Source organism: Callorhinus ursinus, unplaced genomic scaffold, assembly GCF_003265705.2.
Source record: "Callorhinus ursinus isolate GAN/ISIS: 27379988/994484 unplaced genomic scaffold, GSC_fseal_2.0 scaffold23, whole genome shotgun sequence".
Classification (NCBI taxonomy): Eukaryota; Metazoa; Chordata; class Mammalia; order Carnivora; family Otariidae; genus Callorhinus; species Callorhinus ursinus.
In genome coordinates, this window is record NW_027397085.1 from 26,160,721 (window position 1) to 26,184,949 (window position 24,229).

Sequence of the window (24,229 nt, forward strand, 5' to 3'; positions counted from 1 at the left end):
TTCTAGCAAAATACCCTATTTACTGTACTCACCTTTCTTTCTGTGATCAAGGGAGATGATGAAATGCCTCCATGATGAGCTGAAGTGAGGTGAACGACACAGGCACCATGACAGAGGGCTAGGCTACGTTCGACCTTCTGCAGATTCTTCAAAAGGGTCATCTGCTTCTGAACTTCGAACTTCAGTTGACCGTGGGTAACCAGAACTCTGAAAAGCAAAACTTTGAATGGTGGGGGAGAAGAGAACTCCTATATTTGCTTTGTTCTCTTCTTTAATGTTCATGTAGTGTTCCATCGTGTGGATGAACTGTAATTTATGAAGCCCGTCCCCTGCTGAGACACACATTGGCGATTTCCTACTTTTTGCATTTCTGGACATAGATCTTTGTATACGTGGGCAAACATCCCTCTAGGATAGTTTCCAAGGAATGGAATTGCTGCATCAAAGGTCATACTCCTTTTTTATGAAAGACGTTGCCAAATTTCTCTCCAAGAGGCTGCACTAATCGACATCGTGGCCAACGGTTTACGCATGCCTGTCTCCAGGCATCTCCACAACACTGGCAGCCTGGATCTTTGGCGTCCTCATTCCTGCATTCGCCTTCCCTCAGTGAAACCTCAGTCAAAACCACCAACAATGCATTTGTTAAAGTCCCCAGGACACCTAATCCCTTTGTCTTTTCTAAAAAGGAATGAGGCATTTTTGGCTCTGATAGGCCTTCAGTTGCCTGGACACAGCCCTGGGTTGACTTTGAAAAATACAAATAAAACGCACTTGCTGTTCCCTAACACCCTCAGAGAAGCTCAAGGGGGCCCACGTGAGGCCCCGTGCTCTGCTCTCTATCACATGCAAAAAGATTTTCAATAGCAGCTGGTGTTTTCCTGGGTGGAGATCAGAGCCAGCGTTTGTATATAAATATTATCCGAGGGCTGGAGGGAGAATCAAGCTAGAAGCAAAGGCTGCAACATCCCAGTTGTCTTAATGGGGGGCGGGGGGATGCAAGAGCAGTGAGCACCCTCATCCTTCTCCTGACGTCCCTGTAGAAAGGCGAAGCATCCCAGGCAGGGGCCCACGCCATCAGGGCGGCTTGTAATAGAACCGAGGTGGGAGCGGGTGCAGAGCGTGGCTGGAAATCCACAGCCGGCAGAGAGGGAGGGCAGAGAGGTACATCTACAGGGCCCAGACTGCGGTTCTGTCGTCTTTCTGGCAGAGTGAGCCCCTGCAGCCACCTGGCTCCTTAGACCACAGCTCCCGTCCCACAAGGACATGATGACCACTGACTGACGAGGTCCCTCTGGCTTCCTCTCCAGTGTTGCACGTCACGGGGTGACTTGTGGCTTTGCTTGAAGACCTCTCCGAACAGAGGCGAGCTGTGCAGAGACGGGCTCTGGCCCAGGCAGGCATGTCAACAATTCTGAGGGTTGCCCCTGCTAAGCTCTGCAAGCCCAAAGCCATTCATCTTCCAAACTTGTTTTTCAGGCTTACTATTTTATGGCTCAAAACCATTCACCTTTGTTCTTTCAACTGTCTGCTTGCCTCCCACCATTCCCAGGGACCCAGGTCAGGTCAGGGAGGCGGGAGAAGGCAGGCGAGCCTCTACAACAGTGGGTTCTATGGATCAGAGCAAATTCCAGGGATGAGACCCAGGGACCCTGGCTCGTGTCCGTAACAGAGGGAATAACTCAGATGACTATCTCAGGCACTCGAAGTGAGTTAGGCTTCCCCTTCCTGTACAGCGCATGTGGGAGGGTCAGTGGGAAGAAGGGAGGCCCACAGACTCAGGGTCTCCCTTGGGTCTAACCAGCAGCAGTGTATAGCACAGGAAAGCTCACCGGGCCTCAGCTTCCTTTTCTCTGAGAGCCTGCACCTGAACACCCAACCCCCTGCATTTCATGAAACGCGCAAAATAGCTATTTGTTGAGTGTGGGCTATGTGTTCTAGGCACTGTGGACGCAGCAATAAACAATCAGACCAGTGCTTGCCCTCATGTTGACGTTCCCAGTGAAGTAAATACTAGTAATAGTATCATGCTTACTACTGAGGGACCCAGGTTTATGAAGAGACAGGTCACACAGCTCCCACATGGGCTACATGGCTCCCTCTACCCAGAAGTACAAACAACAGCTTAACCAGGTCACTGTGAAGCTCACAGAGCTAAAGCTTCAGAGACCTCGCCCACAGCAGCCCCTTCCAAGGCCCTGGAAAGAAACATATGCACATGGTCTTGGGTTTCTCTAAGCTCTGCCAAAATCAAGTCACAACCACAAGTGGAAAGAGCGCTGTCTCCCCCCACCCCGGTTTCCCTTCTGTTATGCCTGCCCTCCCGTTGTGTGATGTTACAGTGGCCTTGGCGTTCAGGGAACACCCAAGCAGGAGTCAAACTGGTGAACTGGTGGGACACTGAGTTTATAGCAGGATGTATTTATGTGGCTCGCAGTCACCCCCGCGTACGTTGAACAACTGCAAACACTCCAGGGCAGACACAGCTCCCAAGAATACTCCCGCACCCAAGCGCCCACCAGCCCCAGTTCCTGACACCAGCCACATCAGCGAGTGAGACACCACATGAACCTATCCTACAGTACCCGACGCTGAAGTATGTGGTGGAGAAGAAAGAGAAAGGTTTAAAATGTATGGAGTTAGATGACAACCTGGGAGAAATGCTTCCAGTTAGGAGACCTGTATAATTATAAGTGGAGGATTCAGCTCCTGTGGTCAAAGGGGAGATTCTCTTCTGTCAGAAATATACTTGATGCAGGCACTTATAATGAACCCTAGATCCTATTTTTTTTTTAAGATTTATTCATTTATTTTTGAGAGAGAGAGAGAGAGCATGAGCAGGTTGCAGAGGGAGAAGGAGAGAGAATCTCAAGCAGACTCCTCACTGAGCATGGACCCTGATGTGGGGCTCGATCTCACGACCGTGAGATCACAACCCACGCTGAAGCCAAGAGTCAGACGCTCAACCAACTGCACCACCCAGGCGCCCCAGCTTTTTCATTTCTGATGGACTCACGCAACACAGAATTTACCAATTCAATTACCAATTCCTCAGTTTATGGGACATGAACGTGTAGTAATACTACAAACAGTGCGTGTGTCTATGTGAATTTGCTCACTTTCTGTGTCTAAACTGTTAATAATGAAGGACAAATTTTGGCAGCCATCTCTTACTGGGCTTCCTGGCCATCCTCAGACCTCTGGTGAAGCCCAAGATTGTTAAAAAGAGGACCAAGAAGTTCATCTGGCACCAGTCAGACCGATGTGTCAAAATTAAGCACAAGTGGCGGAAATCCAGAAGCAGTGACAACAGGGTGCACAGAAGATTCAAGAGCCAGATCTTGATGCCCAACACTAGTTACGGGAGCAACAAGAAAGCAAAGCACATGCTGCCCAGTGGCTTCCCGAAGTTCCTAGTCCACAAGGTCAAGGAGTTTGAAGTGCTGCTGATGTGCAATGAGCCCTACTGTGCAGAGATTGTTCTCAATGTCTCCTCCAAGGACCACAAAGCCACGGTGGGAAGAGCAGCCCAGCTGGCCCTCAGAGTCGCCAATCCCCACACCACGCTGCGCAGCGAAGAATACAGATAGACAGCTGATGTGCACGTCACATCTGTGTTAATAAAGCTATAAAACTACCCAAAAAAAGACACATTTGATCAACCATGCTAGAGAAAAGGCTGAATTGTCTTTTATTCTCTCCACAGAAAATTATTTTGGAAAATCATTATCATAGGAAGAAATGATCAAAGAATATGAAGCTAGAAAACACAGGAATAAAAAGTATGATGAAGGTGTGTCAGGCAGTTAATTAAGAAAAATGTTATTCTTTTGGATTTTATAGTGTTTGAAGTATCTGTCAGTTTTTAAAACATGCAAATTGTTGCAGCTCTTTTTTCTATTTTTTTTTACTTTTTTAAATTGTAAGCATAGCTGACATACAAGACTATATTTTTTTCTCTAAATAGTTACATACATTCTTAATATTGGATTCCTAATTGTTATGCTGTCTCTTAAAGACAGCTCTCCAATGGTACAAGCTTTGACCCCCATAAAAACCTTGACCCTCCCAGGCAGCCACCATCTCCTGAGCATCAGGATGTGCCAGGAACTCTGAGAGATGCTACTCTGTGGATTATTTAAACTTAATCTTCAATCAGCCCACAGAGGTAAGCTGAGGCTTAGAGCATTTATTCCAAATAACACAGCTCATTCTGCAGAGTAAAAGCAAGGATTCCAAATCACATGGCGTCTGGAGTGGTGCCCCATACGCAAAACAAGAATTTTTATGACAATCTATGTTTTTCTCCCTGAGCTCAAGATTCCTCATATTTAAAGACGAAGGGGTCAAAAGAGATTTAAATACCTGTATGTGCACAGAGGACACAGGTAAAGATACACAGCACTGGTGATGGTGGCCACCTCTCTGAGATCAACACTGGGTATGCCTTCCCATTTGTAAGCAACTTAACATATGAAAGTCCTTAGCACAGTGCCGGGCATGTGACAAGCGCCCAATAAATATTAGCTATTGCTATTTGTTAGTGCTATTGCCAATTACTTAAATAAATTAATTTTTAAAAATTAAAAGGTGGGCGCTGAAGCTTAAAATCTCTTCCAGCCGGATTTGGTGTTTGTTTCGGTAACAGTTCCTAGCACATTCCAGTGCCAGGGACTCTAATGCACTATTGTGTTTAATACTCCCTGCATCTCTGTGCGGTAAGTACTATTCTCATTCCATTCTGCAAATATGGAAACCGAGGCACAGAGGGGTTAAGTAACATACCCTAGGTCACACAGCCAATGAAGCAGAGGATAGGATGAACACCCAGGCTGGTGACTCTAAAGGCCAGATAAGAGAATGGCCTCACTGGCTCCACTCCTGGTATGATTCATGGGTATCCTAGCATCTTTTTCACTCTCAATGTGCGCATCACCAATGAAATCCATGTAAAGCATGACAGCCATCAAGGAGCCTAGTGTGGGACATCTGCTGTCACTGCAGATGTGAAGGTGGCAGAAAAGCCCTACAGGGCTTATTAACAGCTAGACATTCAGAAAGGAAGGGAGTCAGGATGGATAAGGAAGGAAGGAAACGCGTGAAGCATCTACCCTGAGTCTGACAGTGGACTTGACTGTTCTTCAGCTACCCTCCCATCACTGCAAAGGGGAGTCCCTGTCATCCTCATGCCCATTTCTGAGCTGAGCAGGCAAGCTGAGAGTTCAAGAAGTCCCTAGGTGGTAGGGCCTTGGAAAACCCAGGCCCGGGGAGCTCACTGCTCTCTGACAGCAAAGGGCATCTCCCAGCAGGCCCTCCTTCCTCTGCTCCTCCAGGCTCTCCTCAGCCTGCACAGCCTAAAGCAAGTATTTCTATACAGCACAGCTCAACTCAGCAGGCCTGTCCTACTGGAAAACCTTTGGGGACGGGAGGTCTCCTGAGTCTGTTTGCCAAAACAGGTACTCTTTGTCACAGGGAGAGAGGTGGGTGAGCCCATGAGTTCTGTTGCACAGAAGGCAACGGACCCAGGAGCCTACAGGCATCTTGCAGGGATAAAACTCTTTTGGAATCTCTACTCCGGTCAGAAGCACGGAGCATATACCCTCCAAGTACCTGCCACTTTGGCCTCTGTCTGATCTTTAAGTGCAGCTCTGACCTTTGCCTGCCTTGCATGTAGGAATGTGATGGTCTACATAAGGGGCTTGGACTACGGTGGACTTCTGGCAACAACCACCTAATAAAAGTCTTGTTATATCATAGCTATGTGACCTTGAGTATGTCACTTGACCTCTTAGACTTGGTTTCCTTATCTGTAAAATGAAGATTACAAATTAATAAATGTTTCTATACAATGAAGGATGACCCTCCAATCCACCCTAGATTGCAGGTGCCTGGAAAAGAGTGAACATTCTGACTCACCTTAGCATTTCCTTCAACGTGCCATCCTAACAAGGCAACTTACTCCAGAGAAGGGGCTCAGCACAGTGTGCTAATCTAAGGCAAACAGGGTAGTGCCAAATAGTATGTGTTATGGGTCATCCAGAGCTGGATTCAAATCCTGCCTCTGCCACTAACTTCCTATGAGGAGGCTTTTAGCATTTGGTCATCATTCGTAACGACGGCTCTAGGGCCCTTACGTTGGAAAACTCTAGTTCCTCATAGTGTTTTCATAGAGTGAGGCACACAGGAACCCTGGCTATTTCCAAGGCAGGTGGGGGTGGGATTCAAGGCCAGTGAGTGCAAAGGGGGCTAGCACAGGCTTGGCTCAGAGTGAGGGCAGATAAACATGGTCTAGGAAAAACATAAACCAAAAGAGGACGCCTGGGTGGCTCAGTGGGTTGAGCGTCTGCCTTCAGCTCAGGTCCTGATCCCAGGCTCCTGGGATAGAGCTTGAACACCGCTGGGTTTGAACCCAAGCACCCTGGGGCGGCGAGCTCCCTGCTCAGCGGGGAGCCTACTGCTCCCTCTGGCTTCCTCCCCAATCTGCTCTCTCTCTAGCTCTGCTCTATCTCTCAAATACATAAAATCTTAAAAAAAAAAAAAAAACACGCACACAAAAGAGGATGTTAAACTAATGTAACAGCAGACTAGATCCACAACATGCTATTCGAAAGCTAGAAGACTTTTGCTAATATGCAAAGATAATACCACAAATTTGTGTTTTCAGGGACTCCTTTTCTGATTATTCCAGGAAAGGTTTTATGAGCCTTGTTTTTCTCCCCCCCATTGTGAATGTGGAAATGGTTCCATTAGCAAAGATATATGAATTTTTAACAACCCCCCCACCAAAAAAAAACAGTCTATTGACATAAACGAATCTTCATCTTCATTTCATATTGATAAGCTGCAGCGCGGACATAAAAGAGTGGGTTTTGTTTTTCCCTTAAAACTGTCTTGTCATTCTAAGAACTCAATGCTGTTTGCCAACGCTCTTTTAAAGGACTCAGGGCGTTTCTACTGTGAAAGAAAAATGTGTAGTGATCATTGCTTGGACTCAAAAAAGGTGTTTCTAGCAGCACCGCACTTCTCTGAACAAAGGCTGAGTGGCTGCATTAAATCCTAAAGATTTACAGGAGGAACTTGAGCCAACATCTCCATCCTGGGCCAAGGAGACAAAAAGAAAAAGAAAAAAAAAAAATCCCACCTTGTACCTGGGAAGTTTTTGTTTGTTTGTTTATTTTTTAAAGATTTATTTATTTTAGGGAGCCTGGGTGGCTCAGTTGGTTAAGCGACTGCCTTCGGCTCAGGTCATGATCCTGGAGTCCCGGGATCGAGTCCCGCATCGGGCTCCCTGCTCAGCAGGGAGTCTGCTTCTCCCTCTGACCCTCTTCCCTCTCGTGCTCTCTCTCATTCTCTCTCTCTCTCTCAAATAAATAAATAAAATCTTTAAAAAAAAAAGATTTATTTATTTTAGAGAGAGAGAGAGGACAGAGCATGAACAGGAGGGGCAGAGGGAGAGGGAGAATCTCAAGCAGGCTCCCTGCTGAGTGCAGAGACCAAGGCGGGGCTCCATCTCAAGACCCTGAGATCATGACCTGAGCAGAAAACCAAGAGTCAGATGCCCAACCAACTGCACCACCCCAGGCACCCACGTGCCTGGGAAGTTCTTAAGAAACAATTTCCTGGTTTTCCCTGCCAGTTACTCTGCCCTTCTTTAGAAACCGATTTCTCCATGGGGCTAGCCCTGTTGTACCAGCTATATCCAGCCTGGATGTACACACGTGCGTTTGCTCGGGGAGCAACCCCCTGTATCAGGAAGAAAAGTAGTCCGGAGGAGACGGCCAGAGGAGGGAAAACAAAGGTCAAGCTGACGGAGGAGAAGGTGAGAGGAGTCAGAATACCCACACCCTGTTCTTCCTCTGGCTGCTTCAGAGCTGTGCTCTGACAAGTCTTTTGACCTCCCCTGAGACGCAGATTCCTCTTCTGTAAAATGGGGATAGAAACTTCTCTTCCATCGACCTCAAGAGGATTGCTCCTTCCCCTCCACCCTCACCTGAGCAGACAGACAGCTGCTGCCCCCGGACCCAGCCCCCACACCCACTCACACAGCTGAAATCGAGAGCAAGGAATGCAGGGACCGCCAACCCAAGTGTCTCACGTGAAAGTGACTGGAGGTCTGCGTGCTCCCCTCCGCTGGCTGCAGTGTGCTTCTGGTTCCACCAGCCCAATCCTCCACCCTCCACACTGTGCCCTTTCCTACCACCACTGCTCAGCAGCCCTCAGCCAACGCTCTTGTCCAAGGGTGCCCAAAAGGAGAAAATGGCTACACAGAGCTGGTGCAGGGCATCTTCGGTTCCTATTTTCAACAATCATTAGGAAGGCTATAGAGGAACTCGGGGAAATGTCTGTAATATAATGGTGAGTGGAAAACACGGTCACAAAAGTTATATATGTCCCTAAATTTGCAGACTTTGGATGGAATCGGGCCTGGGTTTGAATCTCAGTTCTGCCGCAGGACCTCTCAGAGCCTCAGTCTCTTCTTTAAAATAACGGGGATAATAATTCCTTCCTTCTAGACTTATTGCAAGAATTTGGTGGAAAACACATAAGTATTGAGCACAATCCTGGCCCCGGGAGAGCCGGTTCACAGTATGTGCATATGTGCATATGGGCAAGGGTAAGGAAGAGAATGCATAGGAGGCCAAAGGGCAGGGTCCTTCTAGCGATAAGACCCAGCGGTGGTGGTGTTTCCACTTAAGACTGTGATATTATCTTAACAAAACATACAAACATAAATGGGGCTTTGGACTAGAATAATACAGTTAAATAAGATTCCTCTAATCAACAACCCTGCCCTTCCCACTCTTGCTGGGCAGTGTTACTCCTGTGACATCTGCTCTTGGAACCATTTACATAAAAATCAGAAAAATCCGAAGCCTCGGGAGCTTCCCCACCCCAAGCCCAGGCAACTCTTCAGCCACCTCTGTTATCTGTTTTCTATTTTTTTTTTAAGATTTTATTTATTTTTTCAAGAGAGAGAGAGACAGCGAGAGGGAACACAAGCAGGGGGAGTGGGAGAGGGAGAAGCAGGCTTCCCGCTGAGCAGGGAGCCCGCTGCGGGACTCGATGCGGGACTCGATCCCAAAACCCTGGGATCATGACCTGAGCCGAAGGCAGACGCTTAACGTCTGAACCACCCAGGCGCCCTCTGTTATCTGTTTTCTAGAGATCACCTACATCCAGTGGGGCAGGGGGTGGCAAGGAAGCTAGGCTGGAGGATGAAGGGCAGATGCGCAGATGGAGAACACAATAATTAGGGCCTCGGATAAATGCTTAGAGGTATTCTCAGAGCTTTTGCACCTTGGTCCCAGAACCCCTAGACACCCTTCAGCAAACCATGAGGCTGCCCAGTAGGGTGTCAGCGACCCTGGAAAGTGCATCTAGCACTGCAGCCTGGGTTTAAGGCCGGAGGTCCTGCGAGCTCAAGCAGGACCATGTGCAGCAGGTGGGGTGTGTTCCGTCAGAGGCGGATGACCGGGGCGGGCTCGATTTGTTCCTAGACAGTCATCGGTGGAGACAGGCTCAATTATTTTCATTACATGGAGTCAACAGCAATAGGACAAATAATGGGTCTGAGCCAGAGAAGCAAAGATTAAAGGGAGGGGGAGAGAGTGAACCAAGGGGGGCGCCCCTCTCAGGCCCTCCGTGCCCAATGAACCACGATGCCAGGATGGGTGAGCAACGGCAGGAAGACATCGGCTACTTGTCTGGTCCTGCTCTGCTGGCCCCAGCATAAACTCCTAGAAGGCCAAAATGGCACCTGCTGGGTGACTGACTCCAGAAGCCTTGGGTGGAAAGAACTTCATCAAGACCTCAGCTAAATGCTGCAGTACTGAGAGGGCTGCACAACCTGGGGGCCCTGTCTCCCCCTCTCCCTTACCCAGCTGCTCCCTTTCCCGCTGCAGGAATGACAACTCACCTTCCTAAGGGTCTCCTACAGCCAGACACTGGGCTAAACACTCGGCACGCACCACCTTAGTTCACTTTCCCAACAGCCCGTGAGTTATGGACTACTGCAGTAGAGGAAACTAAGGGTCCTAGAGGGTCATGTGACTTGCCCAAGCTGGTTAAGTGGCAGAACTACCAAATCAAATCTGTCTGACCCCAGGGCCCAAGCTCTCAACCCCCACACTCTTTCTTCTCCTTTTCTCTCCTCTGCTTATGTCAAAGGCCTTCTACCCTCTCCTTCACCCCCTATCAGACACCGTGTCTTCTGGAGGCTTGGGGGCTCATCAGTAGGCTGACCTCAGAAGAATAAAGCCCCTCAGGTGGAGGAGTCACTGTTTCTGAGATTTCTCAAGAACAGGAAACTTCCCGGGCTGCCTGCAATAAATCCAAGCTTTCCTTCCTTTGTGATTTCACCCCGGGAACAACACTCCAGGATGACTCATCTCGAGGCCCGGCAGGAGATCTCCTCTGGAGACTGGAGGTGACCTTGGCCAGGCGCTCACATCCTGTGCCTGTTTTCCCGTTTGTCAAGTGGGCAGCCCCAGCCCCCCTGCCAAGCTTGTTGTGGAGTATCAGGGTGAACACCAAGCATGTGGAAAATAATTTTTAAGACAGAATGCAAAAATCCACAATCCTCAAACTCCCACATACCAAACCCTGACCTAAACCCTCGGCAGTCCTAACTCTGCTGCAAGAGCTCACCTGCACTCTTGCATTCCTGGTGGATGGGCAAACCGTGATTACTGGAAGGTGGGAGGGTGACATGGATCATAACCCTTTTCTTTCACTGTTCCTTCCGCTCCTCGTCACCTTATTATAAGCACACAATGCTGAAAAGAGCAAGTACTCACAGAGCCCTAATTAGGCATGCGTTTTATATATTTTTTATTATTTATTATGTTATCATTTATTATCTATTATTTATATTTGTATATTTTTGCTCACTGAATCCCTTTATGAGTGTCTACGACTCGCCCTACTGTACGGATGAGAAAAGCAAGCTTCAGACCAGTTGGCGGTAGAAACAAAGGTCTACACAGCAGGTGTGGAAGCCCAGATTCCCTGTCAGATCTGTCAGTCTCCACCAGGACACGCCGCCTTCTCCCTCTTCGTCTCTAAAATGACCAGCCCCAGGGCGCCTGGGTGGCTCAGTTGGTTAGGCGACTGCCTTCAGCTCAGGTCATGATCCTGGAGTCCCGGGATCGAGTCCCCCCACATCAGGCTCCCTGCTCGGTGGGGAGTCTGCTTCTCCCTCTGACCCTCTCCCCTCTCATGCTCTCTCTCTATCTCATTCTCTCCCTCAAATAAATAAATAAAATCTTTAAAAAAAATAAAAATAAAAAGACCAGCCCCAGCACTCTCCTTCCCCACTCAGTTTTTCTTCATAGTTTTTCTGCTCTTCAGTAATGAATTCACTGCCGTGCCAATCCCCCACCCCGAGAGCTGGGAAACTCAGACAGGGATTTTGGGGGGCGTTCTGCCACTACTGTGGCCCATAACCACCTAGAACAATGCCTGATACACACTAGCTATTCAATAAATACTTATCAAACGTATGAGTTTGGCCAAAAATTCTCATCAGCTATTTTCAACTCTTCTTCCTACCGGATGGTAAATTTGGTCACAGCCATTTGTTCATCTCAGTCCCTCCTACCCCTCACCCCCACCAGAGTCTATGATGATGCTTTGAAGAGAATAAAATATTCTATAAAAATCTGGGAACATGATTTTATTCTATTTGTTTGGAAACGGAATACGTTGGGGGTGGTTTGCTGTGTGGGGAATGGGCTCTTTCGGTTCCCCACAAGAAAGAGGGTGCTTCACGGAAAGTGAGCAGGACTGGAAGGAGTGTGGCGCTTCCTCTCAGTGGCCCTGGGTTCCGCCCTCCCAGTCCTGCGCCAGGATGCTGACAGACAGGTGGGCTCCACAGACTGAAGGCAAGGTATGCTCCTTGGCTTCGATTTGCCTCATTCCTGACTCATCTTCCCTGGGCTGTGGCAAAGGGTTCAGTACACAGCTTCCTCAACTCGCTGCTGAGCAGCAGGCTGAGCGGGTGTTGGAAATGATACAGAAAAAAAGAATCTAATTAAGCAGAGTAGGTGATAGTGTCAGGAAGAAAAAGCAAGCAAGTGGCAATTTGGATATCTGCCTGCAAATAAAAGACATGACTGTCGTTTCTCCTCTGGCTCCTGTTTGCCCTATAAATCTCAGCTCACTAATCCAAGTGTTTTAATTATCGCTGTATAATACAACATGCTGTGTTGAGCCCATCACGGGGAAATTAAAACGAAGGAGGGGGGTGGAGGGATTCAGGCTACCCCATTCTCCCATTTCTCTTGTTTACACTAATCTGAAGGTGTTTTTCCCCCTTCTGCCATAAACACAACATGGGGTTTTCCAGCATCAAATGTACTACCACAAAAAGGAACTTCAGGCCCTCAGCTCTTTCCCCAACACCAGGCAACATAAGGGGCCAGGAGTCATGGCCACTTTTGACACTTAATCCCCAAGAAATCACAAGAACTAGGTCCAAAATTAAACACCAGCTCCAAAAGAAGAGTCCCTGAGTGGGAAGCAGCATGAAGGTTAAGACTAGCATTAGAATCTCACCTCCACCCCCTACTGCTGTGTGACCTTGGGCAAGTCACTAAACCTCTCTTGAGTCTCAGCTTCCTCAAAACACAGCACTAAGAGGAGTAAATAACACCCAGCCTTTATCGCAGTGTGAGTGCTATACCACACACTCCCATCTCCTGGTCCTTATCTCGGCCATTCCAACTACCTATAGCAAACCTCACAAGGCAGGAGGGCTCACTCTCCCTCCCTTCTCAAATATCACCTTATCAGTGGGCCTTCCCTTATGACCCTAAATAAAACACTACCCCTCCTCCTGTACTCACACACAGCACCCCCCCCAGCCCAAGATCTTCATTTTATCTTCCAGAGCACGAAGGACCACCTGACATTTCACATATCGATGTGTTTAATTTTTTTTGGTCTCCACCTGAGAGGTAAACCCCAAGAAGACAGAACTTTTGTTTTGTCCTCTGCTGTCTCTCCAGCACCTATAGCGGAAGTGCCTGGCATAGAGTAGATGTTTAATAAATATTAACCGAATGAGTAAACAGAAGCTATTCTTTGGACGATGATGACTGGAAGAGCCATCAGAGACCACACAGGCCACAGTCTGGCACAGCCTAGGAAACTGAGGCCAAGAGACATCAGATGACCTACCCTCCGGTTCCTGCTTCCCCAGAATGGAGTAGTGGCAGAGGCTGAAGGCCCTGACTCCTGCTGTCTTGCTCTTGCATCAAGCCAGCCAGCCCAGACCAACAACTTGGCATGTTGGTGCCCTGGGTTCCTCAACTGCGGAATGGAAATAATTAAGCAGCTGGCTCTCCCTTCCAAGTGCTCAGGACCCGGATGCCCCAGTGACTGGCAATCTATAAAAGCAAAAAGGACAGGTGGAGATACTGCTGCAACACTGGAAATCCCTCGACAAATGTGCTCCGAGGTGACGAACTACAGACAGCTGCAGCACAGGGGAGCCAAAGGCCAGCACATTTCTCTCTCAAAATCCGCCAGCATCAAGGACCCTCTTGGCCTTCTCCACTGACTAAAGGCAAGCATGGCAGTCCCATTTCTGGGACGCCAGATAGCTGGCACTTCCCCTTGCACACACACAAGAGGGCTGCAAACCCCAGCTACCCCCCATTCCTAGGTGGACAGCCTCTCTGGGTACTGACTTTTCATTCCTTACGACCTTCTTAGGATCGAATGAGAAAGCACATAGATAGCCCCTGGCCCAGTCCACGGGCACAGAGCAGGCACAAGGGAACAGTAAGTTATATGGCATTGATGATATCTGGCGTCAAACACAACCTTCTAGCACCCCACCCCCATCCACCCAGCACCCTGTAGGGCTGAGAATTAAGGGTCTCACAAATGAAACCTTGGGAATCCAGCACCAGACAATTTTTTTTTTTTTTTTAAGTTTCCATGTTCCTGTTCAGGTAGAACGGAAGGAGCTCAGAGCCCACACCAGTCCCCCTCTTGGTCCAAGCCACTCAGCCCCTCACCAGGCCCCAAAGGGAGGATTCTAGTCTGAGGGTGTGAGTCACTCAGGTGCTCTTTTTGCAGAAAGTAAGATTTGGCCTAGAGTTCCCCAGAAGTTAAGGTGACAAAGGACCCAGCAAAAGTATCCTGTGCTCCTGCCCTTACCCGTTCTAACCAAATAATCAGTTTTAAAGTACTAAAGAAAGACACCACCAGTAATCAGAACGTGGTGACCAAATGAGTCCTGGTACTTCCACTTATAGTGTAAGCTGGTCCAACTCCTCAACCTCTCTGAACCTCAGTATCGTCATCTGTATTAAGGGAATAGCAAGGTCTAAGGGGGCTACTGTAAGGATTAAAGAAGAGAATGCACAGCGCCTGGGGCATTAACTATATTCAAGCCAAGAACCCCAGTGCAGCCAATGCCGGAATCATAAGCATTAATTGCTCAGAAAGAACACTCTGTACAGCAAAAGGAGCCTTTCCCTGCACCACAAACCAGACTTGACCACTCCACCACGGACTGCAAGTTGGAAGCAAACATTAACTGCACCAGAGGCTTTCAAAAATCATTCAAAACAATGGGGAAGGGGCCAGAAGAGGTGAAGGTACATGAAGGCACAGAAGGGCACAGGTGGAACGGAGACCCAAACAGCTCCTGAAAGACAGGTGCCTAGCGGGACATGGTGGGGGATGCTCCTCATGAAATAACCTGGTCTGAAGTCATTGTTGCTTTGAACTTCTTTGATGAGTGGGAATTTCTAGAATGTTCCCTTGGCAGTATGGCTGACTGGTTACAAACATATGCTCTGGGATGAACCAAATCTAGATTGGGCGTGCCAAGAGCCCTCAAGAGGTTTCTGGAGCTGGTGACTTTCGGCTACTCAGGGAACCCTCCTGGGCCTCAGTCCCAACCCCCCCCCCCCCCCCCCCCCCCCCCGGACTGGAAGTAATGATTACTGCCTCTGCAGGGCCCTTGTAAGGCTAAACAGGATGGGCGCACGCTAAGGTGCTTCCAGGGCATGGCCCTTTCTCTGCTGCAGCTGTTGAAAAAAAAGAAAAATCCGAAGAAAGCAACTGAAACGCGAGCGGGAGCGCGGCGGGGGCCGGGGGCTCCTCCCACAGGCGCCCCGGAGCCGGCCCGGGCCTGTGGCCTGGCCGGGGAGGCCAGGGAGCGGGCGCCCCGCGGGAGCGCCGAGGCCCCGCTGCGCCGGGCCGGGCGGGGGCGGCGGAGGAGGAAGCGGGGGCGGCCGGAGCGCGGTGGGGATGTTTAAAGGAAATTTACAATCATTTCCTCTCTGTGGTTTGGTGACAAATCAACAACATCCTGTTCTTTTGTGAGGCTCCGGGCGCCTGCGAGGCGGGAGCAGCGCTCCGGCTCTTAAAGGGACATACACAGGGCCCCCTCCCCGCCTCCCACCACTCCCCTGAGGCTCAAAAAAAAGAAGAAAAAAAAAAAATACAGCCTCCCCAAGGCGCCACCTCCGGGGGCGCGCGCGGCCGGAATGCGGGGGCTGCTGCCCGAGCCGCTCCCCGGCCGCGACCCGGATCGCGTCCCCTCCCCCACGGCGTCCCCTCCCCGAGGACAGGAGGAGACCGCTGCGGCGCACCCGTCTGATGGATGTTGCGGCCCGGGGCCATCTCCCGCGCAGGGGGCAGGCAGGGGGCGGAGGCGCGCCCGCCCCACGGTCCCCCCCTCCCCGGCAACCCCTGGGCCGGCTTCGGACCTCCGGGTAGTTTTTACCCCCCTCCCCTAAACCCTTCGTCTCGAATTTTCCAGCCCCCAAACTCTGGATTTATGGTTAAAATGTCAACGTACGCACACGAGGTTTATAAAATGCCAAAGCAGAGAGAGGCTTTCCGAGCTGTAGGAGTAATGAGAATCAGATGGCTAGGACCAGAAAAATAAAAAAATATTCAACTACCCTCCTGGGATTTCCTTCATTCAGTCATCTAATGGGTATTTTTTTTAACAAGCGCTGGTCACCACCCTAGGCCCGGTACAACACGAACAGGACAGACATTGTCCCTGCCTCCAGGGGGCTTAGATTCTCAAGATGATGGATGGATGGATGGATGGATGGATGGATGGATGGATGGATGGATGGGAGGGAGGAATTATTTCACATGCTGTAATAACGGAGGATGGTATTCTAGAATTGCAGCTTCCTATAGGAAGACCTCCTTGAGTTGGTGACCAAAGAATGGGTTGAGGGGTCCAGCAGTATTACCTGGAAAGAGACTAGAAGCAGGGGCAGCCCCCTGATCATACCCAAGACCACCTAAAGGGCATTCCAGGGATGGATTTCCCTCCCAAGGACAAGCTTTGGAGGTTGGCATCCAGGATGAGAGAGACCTGGGTCCCTCTGGTCTGGCTGTCTAACCCAGGTAAGTGCCTTCCCAGCTCCAGGCCTCACACTTGCTTCAGTTAGAAGCAAAACACTGAACTAAATTCAGTAGTCTCAATCCTGGGTGCAAAATAGAAATCCCCAGGGTGATTTTCAAAAGTAATGATCCAGGGTGCCTGGGTTGCTCAGTCCTTAAGCATCTGCCTTTGGCTCAGGCCATGATCCCAGGGTCCTGGGATCGAGCCCCCCATTGGCATCAGGCTCCCTGCTCTGCAGGAACCGTGCTTCTCCCTTTCCCACTCCCCCTGCTTGTGTTCCCCTTCTCATTGTCTCTCTCTGTCAAATAAATAAATAAAATCTTAAAAAAAAAAAAAAAAAAGCAATGATCCCCCTGATCCCACCTCAGACCGATGTTATCAGAATCTCTGACAATGAAGCCTGGACACTGGCATTTTTTTTTTTTAAGGCTCCCTGGCTGACTTCAGTGGGCAGCCAGAGTCAAGAGCCAGTGACCTAGATGATCTCTAAAACCTAGGTTTAAAGTGCAATGAGAGCATTTGGACTTAGGGTATAATCATTCACATCATTGAGTACTTGCCATCTACCATATAATGCACCAAATATGTCATGCATGTATTTTATTTAAGTTACAGAGGAAAACCCTACCAAATTAGATAGGTACTACTATTATCCTCATTTTACAGATGAGGAAACTGAGGTACAGAGAGCAAATTTGGTCAAGAGCTTGAAACCTCTAAGCTGGCATGCCTTTCCAGTGACAAGAAGCAAATTTCTACCTAATGGAGTTGTTACTCACATAGAAGAGCTACCAAGAGAAGAGCATGGGGTACTTCAAGTGAACACATCTTGGATGCAGGCACAGGACTGGCCTGGTCATTCTGACAGCCCCACAGTGTGCATGCCTAGAGTGCACATCCCAAATGATGAGTGTAACTCTAAGAAAACAGCCTTTCATGTTTCTCCGCATTGATCTTTGTCATTTTCAAAGATGATTCCCATAAAATGTGGGGTTTTACCTTAGGCAGACAGAGGAACCATTTGGCTGGGTGAGGAGAAAGAACTTCCTGTGTACCCCAGTATGGCCAGGACAGAACACACTCACCCGCCCCCACTCCCTCGCATATGGGGCCCACCACCGCCTTTCCCACCTTTTGACCGCCTTCCCATTTGTGCAGTTCTCTGAGGCAGGACCCAGAGGATGGCATGTTAAGTGGGAGCTGAGACAGGTTCCCAAGGAAGTGAAAGATCAGTTAAAGCAGAGATTAGGAAAAAGGGAAGATGGTCTATTCTTCAGGTGGAATACTGTGCTGCTGTTAAAAAGGGGAGAGCTGTACGGATAAATTCAAAAGATGCTCGTGATACACAAGGTACAGAACAGGATCTTCTCACCGATATTTATATAAACACCACACACACGGGGTGCCTGAGTGGCTCAGTCGTTAAGCGTCTGCCTTTGGCTCGGGTCATGATCCCAGGGTCCTGGGATCGAGCCCCACATCGGGCTCCCTGCTCTGCGGGAGGCCTGCTTCTCCCTCTCCCACTCCCCCTGCTTGTGTTTCCTCTCTCACTGTGTCTCTCTCTGTCAAATAAATAAATAAATAAATCTAAAAAACAAAAAAACACCACACACACACAGAGGAAACTAGCAGAACCATCTGGAAGGACAGATTCCAAACTGTTACTAGTGATGACTGGGCAGATGCACGGGGGCGGAGGTACACGGTAGGGCAGTGTGTTGTATTAATGGCATACTTTTACTTTCTCTATTAATCATCCTATTACTTAAATTGTTGACAACAACTATATATTAATTTTTTCAGATAAAGGGACATCAATTTATAAATCAAAAGAACTCCTAAAAAGGGGAGCACAACAGCCCATGCCAGGCCCCGGGAATTCTGTCCAGGATAGGCCCCCAGCAAGGTCATCTTTGCCAAGTTCTCCAGCCAGTGTTAGCGGTCCCATTGCTCTCCCCTGGTTGCTCTCTTTTCAGCATGCCATTCCAGTGGCAGCCTCTTACCTGGTCAGCTGCTTCCCCTCCAGTCAGGGAGTGGCCCAGGGAATTTTGGGGTTACAGAAGATGGATCTGAGAGCTAGTGGCCCCAGTTGATGTAAGAGACGACAAAGCTTATTTGGGAAGGAAAAACTGCCCAAGGTGCTACTTGCCAGTAGAGGTGGGTAAAGGGCGTGGCGTTGATGTTAAGGACTCTGACTTCCCTGTGCTTCTGTGTGTTGCTTTGGAAGCTCAGAAATGGAAACTGACACACCAAGACCTGAAGAAAAGAATAGTGCTTTGTGGTCAGAACCTTTTCCCAAAAATCCAAAAGGCTAGGGGCAAGGGTCCGCTTATAACATTATATGCAGGACAGTCCCCCCTCTAATGAGGACCTGAGAACTCGGCAACTTCATGGCCTGCATGAACAGCAGGGGGTGGATTTCCTTCCCTAGGGAGGAATAGTTTAGCCACTCTCTGCTTCCTCCTTATGTTTTCTTACATCTTTGTCATTTATAAACAGCATAATGTTGTGGTTAAGAGCAGGAGCTAAGAAGACAGAGAACCCAGGTGGAATTCTGTACCACTTCCCTAAGTTTCCCTCCATTTCCTCTAAAATAGGGATAATAATAGTACTTACCTCATGGAGTTGTCTGGTAAGAATTAAATGAGATAATGCAGGAAAAGTTCTGAGCCCTGTACCTGGCACATGCAGTGAATAGTAACTGTTGGTTTTATAACTAACAATAACAAGATCCACAGCAATTATGAACTGTACCTTATGAACTGTACCTTTCAAATGACAATAAGGAAGGAGACTGACGTTCACACACTTACTCGTTTACACATCTCTAACATAAGTCCGAATCTAGGCTTCTAGAATTAGAAGTCTTTTTTTTTTTTCAGGATTATTCATTTATTTATTTATTTGACAGAAAGACACAGCGAGAAAGGGGACACAAGCCGAAGGGGGGACGGGGGGAGTGGGAGAGGGAGAAGCAGGCTGCCCGCTGAGCAGGGAGCCCGATGCAGGGCTCGATGCAGGGCTCGATGCAGGGCTCGATGCAGGGCTCGATGCAGGGCTCGATGCAGGGCTCGATGCAGGGCTCGATCCCGGGACTCCAGGATCATGACCTGAGCCGAAGGCAGATGCTTAACAACTGAGCCACCCAGGCGCCCCTAGAATTAGAAGTCTTCCACAAGACCTGTGTCCACCAAAATCCTACATAGTTGAGCTTCCACTGCATCCAAAAATTATCACCTCCCTCTGAAGTCATTCAATAAGACCCTAATTTACTTTGCTTTTACATTTGCTAGCTGCTGTACAGACTGATCAAGACAAATAAATTCCTTCCTTCCATTCAATCAGGCCTGGCCATCCTGGAATCTTCCCAAAGCCCTTAGAAATAGGAATCCTTTCTTTCATTTTTTTTTTTTTTTTTAAAATCTCTGTTCCCTCTTCAGTCTAGTTAGGAGAAAGAAAGTATCTGGGGGTAGGAGGTTTAAACTGATGGGCCATTAACAGGATAACAAAGCAAAAGGAATTTTCCAGGTCACCAGCCAACAACTTTAGAGTGGTATTTAAAATTCACTTGCTTAGGGGGAGGGAAAGGGGACGGTCAGGGGAGGGTGGGGAAGGATTTCTCCCAGCTGATGGGGAACTGGGGAACGCCCTTTTTTATGGTTAGCAAAACCAGTAAACACCTTAACAAGCTGCTTGGTTTCTGGGCTGATCTTTTATCATAGTACTTAAGATGCAGATACTGAAAAGAAAACAATCATCAGTGTGCTGAATCCATGAAGGAAATGTTCTCCTTGGTTTCAGATTTAGGGAACACCTGGATCCCTGCTACAATACAACATATCCATAAATTTCTTCTGAGCCCACTGAATAGACAGACACACACACACACACACAACACTCTCTCATACATAACTTGCCTTCTTCCAGCTGTGACAAAGTTCAGTAGAAGAGACAAGGTCATGCTGTGTTCCCCCACCCCAAGTTTGTATTTTGAAAATTTATTTTTTCGCAGTCTGGAAGTCATCGGGGAAGGCAGCTTCGGCACTTAATTGGTAAAAAGAAATACTCTTCTAGGGATCACCTTTGCTGCTGAAGGAAGAATGACCAGCAAAGAGTCCTGCTGAAATTTGGCAGCTGAGCCTTTGCACCTCCCTATTCCACTCTCTCCTCTCTCACAGTGCACTGCTCCAAGAACCTGCACAGCCCTGGCAGCTTCTGGAAGCCCCACCAAGTTACACAAGGCTGCTTAAGTAGTTGTACACAGTTTTAGGTTTTTCTAGTACAATGATTTCCAAACTCTTTAAAACTCAGCAGAATCCTTTCCAAAGGAACACAAAGGAAAAATAGATTGATTAAAGCTATTGCTTCTGGGGCACCCAGGTGGCTCAGTCATTAAGCGTCTGCCTTCGGCTCAGGTCCTGGATCAAGCCCCGCATCGGGCTCCCTGCTCCGCGGAAAGCCTGCTTTTCCCTCTCCCACTCTCCCTGCTTGTGTTCCCTCTCTTGCTGTCTCCCTCCGTCAAATAAATAAATAAAATCTTAAAAAACAAAAAAACAAAAAACACAACTATTGCTTCTGGTAGGAGTCAATCATAAGGTTGCTCAAATGGGTCCTTGGGATTAAAAAAAAAAAATCACTCCACTATTACTTTAGGTAATTTTGTCATTACAATCAAGTCCAAACTCCTCATTAGGTCTTTAGAACCCTATTTAATCCAGCCCCTGCCTACCTGAGCTTCTTGCGGTTATTCCCATGTTGTCAGCTCTCTTGATTTACTCCTTGATTTTGGTGGTGCAGGTCTTCCACTAGCTTCCTGGGAAGAGATACACGGGAGGTAAATTTTTTTGAAACCTTGTATTTCAGCATATTTCTTGCCTTTTGTTCTCTCTTCATATTTTGACCGGTAGTTTTTCCAGGTATAAAAATCTAGGTTGTAAATCATTCCCCAACAAGCCTAGGCCTCTCCAACATCTAGGTGTTTGAACTGGAAGTTCCTCTTGCATAGAACACATACCTCATGCTCACCCCCTGCCCTTGTGTAGATAACACTTCATTGTTCTTTTTCTTTTTTAAGATTTTTTTTTTTAAGTAATCTCTATACCCAAAGTGGGGTACGAACATACAATCCTGAGATCAAGAGTCATATGCTCTACCAGCTGAGCCAGCCAGATGCCCCACACCTCATTATTCTTGTCAGGGAAACTTACCTGCCCAACCACATATCCCTCTTAGTTGCTCCCACAACTTGATGGTTACCCCGTGTTACACTTCTTACACCATATTATCACTACCTATTTACTTACCTGTGTCCTGCTCAGTTTGTGAGCATGAGGGCTAAAAACACAGAGCCACAGTGCCACTCGATAAATATTTGTAGAAAAAAAAAATGAACGGTTGTGATATTTTTTTAAAGATTTATTTATTTATTTGAGAGAGAAAGTGAGAATGAGCCCAAGCACGAGCGGCATGGGCAGCGAGAGAGGGAGAATCTCAAGCAGACTCCATGCGAAGCACGGAGCACAACACGGGGCTTGATCCCAGGACCCTGATATCACAACCTGAGCCAAAACCAAGAGTCAGACACTCAACTGACTGTACCACCCAGGTGCCCCAGATGATATTTTTTATTATAAGACACAATGTACAGTAAAATGTTTGACAAATGCCCTTACCAGCTGGTGCATGCTGGGGGAGTAGAGAGCAGGACTAGTCTCAGGGAAGATATGCCACCTTGAGACTAAGAACATAGTAAGAACACCTATAATTTCTTGCTCAATATGTGCCTTTCATAAGGACAGGTACCACATCTGGTCCCAAAATCAGACCATAATGACAGCTTAATAAAGAACTGTTGAGTGAATGAACTGGTGCAGACAAAGGGAGTCCTATGCATTACACGACCAAGAAAGCAGAGAGAAAAAGTCCCTACACTGTCTTACAGTCATAGGAAAAAGGGAGGTTTGGAATGAAAACACAATTCCTCATGGGCTCCCACCCCACCTCCAGTAGCAAACCCTCTCCCAATTCCCTGTTCCAGATATAGGCATTCCCTTCTTTGGACACATGGATTTGAAGCCCCTCAACTATCTGGCTTGAACCCTTGCTTTTGTAGTCTGTTTATTTTCAACCAGCAGGTCCTGTTGCCTCCTCTCCCTCTCTCCCTTTACAGCAGCTTTCACCCCGACCCTCCTGCTTCATACCTCTAGTATGGAGGAGTGAGGCCTCCATCACCCCAGTGAGGCCTCCATCACCCCACACCTACATTTTCCCATGGCTCTGTCCTTCACTTCAAGTCATTTTGACACCTCTGTCAGATTAATCTCTCTGAGGCATCACTTTGCAGTGTCTCCTCGCTGCCCCAAAATACCTTCAGAGGCTTGTGACTGCCCCTCGTGTTAAGTCACAACTCTTCCGCCAGTTTTCAACCTTCAGAACGACTTCTGATGCTGTTTTCCCTCCTCACACACACCACCTCACTTATCACACATACACAACTCTCAAAGATTAGGCAAGATGCCTCACTGTCTCAGAAACAACAGAGCAGACTTCTGCACAACTTGTGCATTTTCTTCTCTGGAATGTTCTCCCCACCCCTCTCTTAATTCAATCCATCCTTCCAGACCTGATTTAAATTTTTCCTCCTCCAAGATGCCTTTATTTACAACTTCAGGCCTTGCAGATCTTCCCAAATTTAAAATCCAAATAGCACTTATCATCTTTGCAGCCCAGTTACATCTGGATGTGTGCCTTATATAAAACACTATATAATCCACATGCATTGGTACGGTCTTCCCCAGCTAGCCTGGCTGCTCCTTGATGGTAAGGATGTCCTGTTCTTGGACCTGAGGGACCTAGAGTTCAACACAGAGTAGTATTCAGGAGGTGGTAAGAGAGCTGCCTTCAGAAACAAACTAGGGTTAATCCCAGCCCTACCAATTCTAATTGTGTGTATTTGGACCCTCTGAGCTTCAGTGTTCTCATCTGTAAAACTGGGATAATAATAGTGCTATCTCATAGGTTTGATGTGAAAATTTAAATGAGATAATGCTAACTAAAGCAATTTGCACATTGTTCTGATACAGGATAAGTACTCAGTACGTGCTAACTATTGTTATTAGAGACTCCAATCCCTGTTCTTGGAGTTGAACTTTGGCCTTGATTTTGCTTGAGACTTTCTGTCACTGAGCCAGCCTTGCAAATAGTGATTTCCTGCCAATCCCTGCCTCTGTGTCCACCCTTGGCTGGTCAAAGCATTCTCTGCAAGCGGTGGCTAAGAGAAAGTTCCACGATGCAATGTCATCTCAGGCCCTACCTGTGGTTCTTCCTGCCCTCAGCACTACTGGATTCAGTGCTGAATTGTTTAGTACCTTTGGTTTGAGAACCTTAAGCTTTTCTTTTTTCCACTTCTTCTTTATCACTATCATTGCATTTAAAAACAATACATGCTCATTATTTTTTTTTAAAGCACATAAAAATATAAAGAGCAAAAGTCTCACTCCTCACCCAAACCTCCATTTCTACTCTTTAAAAGAAACCAGTTAGCAGTTTCTCATGTGTATTTCCAGAAAACACAGCTATTGAAACATATACACACATACACTTTTCTGTGGCTTTATTCACTTAATAATCAGTCTTGAACATCTTTCTCTACCTATACCTGACAGGGTCACCACACACTGTTCAATGGCAACTTAGGTTTTTTTTTTTTAAGATTGTATTTATTTATTTGAGAGAGAGAGTGTGTGAGTGGGGAGGAGCACAGGGGGAGGGAGAAAGAATCTGAAGCAGACTTGGCACTAAGTGCAGAGCCCGACAGGGAGCTCAGTCCCACAACTACCAGAT

At 47.8% G+C, this 24,229-nt stretch overlaps 1 long non-coding RNA gene across 1 annotated transcript in view; it reads right to left on the reverse strand.

Annotated features, from left to right (window-relative positions):
* Positions 1 to 24,229, reverse strand: part of LOC141374906 (uncharacterized) — a 366,943-nt gene that overhangs the window by 325,168 nt on the left and 17,546 nt on the right. Inside the window, exons 2-3 of the long non-coding RNA XR_012382109.1 lie at positions 21,117 to 21,200; positions 33 to 207 (exon numbers count right to left, since the gene is read on the reverse strand). This is a non-coding gene — a long non-coding RNA (uncharacterized lncRNA). The remainder of the gene's footprint in view (positions 1 to 32; positions 208 to 21,116; positions 21,201 to 24,229) is intronic.